The sequence below is a fragment of the Macrobrachium rosenbergii genome, chromosome 42 (genome assembly GCF_040412425.1).
Source record: "Macrobrachium rosenbergii isolate ZJJX-2024 chromosome 42, ASM4041242v1, whole genome shotgun sequence".
NCBI classification, from domain to species: domain Eukaryota; kingdom Metazoa; phylum Arthropoda; class Malacostraca; order Decapoda; family Palaemonidae; genus Macrobrachium; species Macrobrachium rosenbergii.
The window spans coordinates 13,539,583-13,545,780 of record NC_089782.1 but is presented as its reverse complement, the minus strand read 5'-3'; positions in this window follow the sequence as shown (position 1 = coordinate 13,545,780).

Genomic DNA, 6,198 nt, shown 5'->3' with positions numbered 1-6,198 from the left:
GTCAACTTTGGCAGCTAATTGTGAAGCTGTTCCCTGCGGACACAAATTTACCTTTTTAACTATTTGTCCACAATGCCAAATTTACCTTTTACTATTTCTGTCCACAATGCCAAGTTAAAATAGGAAAGTTCTGATAATAAATCAGTTCCAGTTCGTGTGTCCCTTTTCTTTAGACTTGTGACTACTTGGGCAATAGAGACCAGTAATTGAAGGATTACTATATATATGTATATTATATTTGTTATACCACTCTCCAATATCTTCGCTTTAAATGCTCCAAGGGTACCAAGAGTAAGTTAAAAGTCCTCAACTGCTACAAACACTACCCTACTTACGAACAAGTTATGTTCTTAATGGCCATTCCTATCTTGACTTTTTTGAATTCGTATGTTGGTTTTTAATATATAGTGCATAATTTGTTTAACATTTACATTCAAAATTTTCTCTTGGCACCTATTCTGCTAGTAAGAATTTATGGAAAGAACATGAACCTGTTCCTTTCGCTCATTTACCATTAGTGACAAGGAATTGATACCAGCATATAGCCAATTCTTTGTTCCATATGGTGGAAAAAGTGCCTTGTTTGTATTTGTAACTAACTGCTAGAGGCCATGACATTCACTATTACACTTATAGAGAGTTTTAAACTTGATATTGCTTCTGAAAAATTGAAACTTTTGAGATGTCATTTCTGGTAAATGAACGCTTTACCCCTTCCCAGATTATCTCGAGTATTCTAGTGATTAACTACCATGAAATCTTATAATCCCAAGAACATTTGTTCATACTCTACAATATTCCTACTTATTTCTGTCTTCCTGATTTTACTCTGTGATGAATACCCATTTTTATATTTTAATATTTTTAAAATCTGCCTGTACTATAAGGAATTACTTTGGATGCTAGATTTTGACTGTAGCTTGAATCTAAATTTTAATTTTTTACTGTTCTAACATCCAAAGTAATTCCTTAAAATACTGAATGATTTTAAAAATATATAGAAAATGGGTATTCATCACAAACCAAATTAAATCAAGATATAAATAAGTATAGTAAAACCAAAATGACTATGAACATGTAGTACATTTTTGGCATTGCTGCTTTTCCCATATTTGATTCATAAACCCTTAACCTAAGTTGGGATGTAATGTAGATGTGGCAAAAATGCTGCCATATCTTCCTTAAACCAGTCAAAATAGGGTAAACACCTTGACACTATTGTTCTGCATTTCTAACACTAAAGATGTAAAGTGAGCGAAAAAACATTTTGATGACGAGTGAAGAATGATTAATAGTAAAAAAGCTGCAGTAATGAAGATTTGATATACATTAAACTGTGTTGATAGCAGTAGGATAAGGATGACTTAGTTTCTAATCTAAATTAATTATGCAAATGCCCATTAGCTACTAGCCTGGACTCGCTGATGGAAATGATACAATGCGATAAAAAAATACTGTTATTGGCTCTTCAAAGTCTAAATTATGTCATCCTTGCCCCGGAATGGTCTCTTCTGGAAAGCCCATGGGAAGTATAAGTAGGATTTTATGAAAAGATTAAAGAGCCTTAAAATGAGGGATGCAGATTAAATGTAGTCGGATTAATAAGTCAGGAAGAAGTTTGGCATCGTAGTAATTTTGGTTTTGCTGTAGGAATATTTTAAGAGTATGAACAAATATTCTTATGACTGTAAGAATACGTGGTAGTTAACCATGAGAATGCTAGGGATAATCAGGGAAGGGGTTAAAGGAACAATTTCTACCTGTGTTTTATTCTTTTAAAAAATTCTTACTAGCAGAATAGGCACCCAGAGCAAAATCTGAAATAATGGGTGGCAAAGGGGAGTGCTCCAAACACAATTTTAACTTTTGACCCTGTTTGTTCATATCTCTGAAAGTTCATAAGTAGGGTGTTGTCTGCGATACCTTCTATATAAAATTATTACAATTATTTTATCTACACAATATTTGCTTTTAATAACCAAATTAATATATGTTTTCATAATAAATTTTATTATTAGGATACTTACAGTAAAAGTTAGCTTCTGTCTCTTCACCTATTGGTGCTGAGATATAAGCTAACTAATAATTTTACTTAATGCACAATTACCTAACCCTACCATGCCCACTACTATACAATATTGTAAGCCTCCAGGGTACATAATTTATAGTCAATATATATATCATATGTCACTATAAGTGAAACAATAAGACACTGGGTATAAGTCCTGACCAGTTTTGACTTTAAGCCATTAACAAAGGAGTGATACGCGTTGGTAGATATCACAATATATGTGCTAGGGGACAATACAGACAAACTTAGTGTTGGGGACTAAGCCACCACACTTGACAGGTGTCAAAGGGGAAGGGGCAAAAAAATCACTAGTGCTAAGGCCAGGTACTACGTTTACAAAATAATGTTAATGATAATCCTTTTTCCATACATCTCTTAACACTTATCTTAAAATGTTAACATTTTACAAATTTCTTTTGAAATTATGGAAATTATAGAATCAATACATGCCTTGACAAATATTTATGTTATGACCGAAACTTTCTTTTTATAAAACTAGACTTGCTGATATTCTTTTCCAGTGCAATATTGGAATAAACTATCTTTTTGCCTCTGTCCAGTTGACTAAATGTAAATGAGAACAATCATACAATCAATAAAATATGCAATCCTTCCATGGAAACCACAATGAAAGTAACCTGTGTAATATCTAAGGAAATATTGCTATGACAGGTGTAAGACGAACTAAAAGGGCAAAGGTAAGAATAGACAATTATGACACTTCAAGAAAAAGAAAGGAAGTGTCAACTACTGATGATCCCCAGCCTACAAATTCATCAGATCCTGATATTATACAGCTGTCACCATCTCCTTCCCTTGAGTTTCCTCTGCTTCCTCCAAGCTCTGAAGACGACCCAGATACCGTTTCTGCACTACAGTATTGCTAGAGGGTCAATAGCTTACACACACTGCCCACGCCATCATTCATCTTCATTTCATTACTGTTATCGTCATCACACTAAAGCACTAAGGAGGCTGCTATCAGTAATTACCAAGTTCATTTTTTTTTGTTTGTCTCTTTTGAGCTACACTATATGTATTTCAAAACTGTAATAGGCTATCAAGTCAGAGAGAGAGAGAAAAACATTCTGATGCTATGCTAAGAACCTTCCTTACATACTTTCCCTCTCTTTACCATTGTGATTTCTATTTCATGGTGCTTTGTCATATTTTTCACTACATAAAACAAAAATGTTTATGCTAGATCATCGCTCCCAGTCCAGACTACTGCACATTTAGTGCTACGTACTGATCTTAAATTTACATTTACACTGCAAATTTACAGTAGTTCAAAATTTTCTTACTAATACTGTAAAAGAAATACTTTATCCATGATTTTAATAATTCTTTACCATGTACAACCAATACATACTACTCCCTGTAGGGGGGCAGTGCTGTCAGTGCACACACGGGGTGCACTGGAGGCTTTACTTAAGGTTCTTTGAAGTGTCCCTTCAGCCCTAGCTGCAACCCCTTTCATTCCTTTTACTGTACTCCATCCATATTATCTTTCTTCCATCTTGCTATCCACCCTCTCCTAACAATTATTTCATACTGCAACTGTGAGATTTTCCTCTTGTTACATCTTTCAAACATGACAAATTTTAAATCAATTTGTATTTTTCATACCTAACAAACCTGAGGTCTTAATGTAAGGGGATTTTCTCAAGCACCCAGCTGGAGTCCGGCTATTAATAGCACAAGGTTTTGGTGGCAATGGGAGATAGCCTAAGGGGATTTTCTCAAGCACCCAGCTGGAGTCCGGCTATTAATAGCACAAGGTTTTGGTGGCAATGGGAGATAATCAATGGGGAAAGAGGTGGGCAGAGTCTGATCTGGTTTCCCCCTAGTGGATGTTGTGAAGCTTCAGTTTTCTTCTAGCCCAGGTAACTGTATGAGGGGTGGCTTGAGATGGGTCATGTACGTTGAGAATGCAGGTTTGTTAGTTATGAAAAATACAAATTGATTTAAAATTTGTCATTTGTCATTTATCCATATACAAAACAAACCCTTGGTCTTAATGTAAGGATCAACTTTTTCTTGGTCTTAACGTAAGGAGTGACTTTTGGCTTTAGAACCAACTGATGGTTCACCTCACATGGGCTCAATTCCTGGCCGGCTGTTAGAGCATAGGGTTACTCAACAGGCAGACATCCAGGCTAAGAGACAATGGGAACAACTCCTGTCTACATTGTCTTGGAAGAAGGAAAAGAACCTGTAATTGTTGGAGACAACAAAATGCATGTTAGCTACCAACCTTAGTCTGTTGTCAGTTCCTCTCTCCCCTTCTAAGAGAGAGGAGGGAGCTTGCTTCTATTAAAAAATTTGTATTGCTTAAGAACAATCAAATATGACAAACAGAATGAGTGCTCACTCATCTGTATCTAACCAGTTCCGGCAAATGATGGTTCAAATCTCTCCGCTGCCCACCGGAAGAGGAGGAAAAGAAAGAGAAAGGAAGAAGGCCATTCATCCCATTCATTCTCACTTTCATAACCAACATCTTAGGTAAGATACAAACTATTCTGGTTGGGGCACAGGATGAGCTACACAACTTGTTGAGCAGCCACCACTGGACCAAAGGAAGCTCTTCGTTGGGTGAGTCGGTAGAGCTGCGGACTGGCACTCGCTCGGCCGGAGTTCAATTCCCCGGCCGGCTGATGAAGAGTTAAGAGGAATTTATTTCTGGTGATAGAAATTCATTTCTTGCTATGATGTGGTTCGGATTCCACAATAAGCTGTAGGTCCCGTTGCTAAGTAACCAATTGGTTCTTAGCCACGTAAAATAAGTCTAATCCGTCGGGCCAGCCCTAGGAGAGCTGTTAATCAGCTCATTGGTCTGGTAAAACTAAGGTATACTTACTTACTTTTACTGGACCAAAGGAAAGTGTCCGAGGACCTATGGGTAATGTCCTGCAGATAGAAGGATGTGAAAGTCGTTTGGTGAAGCCACGTACCAATCTTTAGCATCCTATGAACCGACAGTTCTTTTTGAAAGCAATGGAAGGGCCAAAGCCCTAACATCATGGGGTTTTACATGCACTGTATTGACATCTGTATGTGAAGAGTTACTGTATGCTTGTCTAATCACTTCACATAGCCAAAAGGAGATGGTGTTCTTGGACACTTCTTTCTTGTTACGGCCTGTGCTAACAAAAAGTCTTCGACATGCAGGTCAGAGATGTTGAGTCCTTTTTCGATAGCTATGCAGTACCCTGACACGACATGAAAGTAACTTGTCTGGGCCGTTACCTACAAAATCTCCAAGGGAGGGGATTGAGAATGACTCAAACCTGTCATTGTGAACCAAGGGATTTTGAGTCTTGGCTATGAATTCTGGGACAAATTTGAAGGCTATGGACCCCCAACCCATCGAGTGTTTAACATTAAAAGAGAGTCCATGAAGTGCGCCTAATTTCTTTGATGAAGCCAAGGCCAGTAAGAAGACTGTTTAGAGCAGTGGTTCTTATACTTTTTTTCCTTGAGCCCCTCTCTGCATTATGTATAGATCCCATGAAATTTTGCCAACTATAAACAATATGTTGTCTATTTGTATACTATTTTACTTCACTGCTTATATGAGTATATGGATGAATGATAGATTTTTGTTTCATTGCTGTTAAATGTTTTATAAGAATGCACTGTACTATATTTCAATGGAACAAACAATGTTCATAGAAAATGGGAAAATCTTATAACAATAAAAGACAATTCATAAACAAGATTTGAAATGTAAATTTCTTATATTTTGAATTTTTGGCATGTTTTGAGATAATAATTATAAAACATTTGGAAGCAGTGAAAATGTTTTTGGCAATTTTGCAATTAACGTCACAAATTAAAAAAACAACAGGCACCATCTAGCAACCCTGCTTGTGTCCCCCTTGGAAGCTTCTGGTGCCCCCAAGTTTAAGAACCACTGGTTTAGAGGGTTAAGCTTCTGTCTGTACTCAGTTACATAAGGTGTTTATTCTTGTATGCAGTTTCAGGGATGTGCAGGGGTCATGAAATGGGTTACCCATGTATAATGTGGCATAACTGCACTAATATTTACCAGAATGAAATACACATGCTGTAATCACCAGTATTCTAGCACTCTATTTCATCAATGCTTTTACATTTTTTTT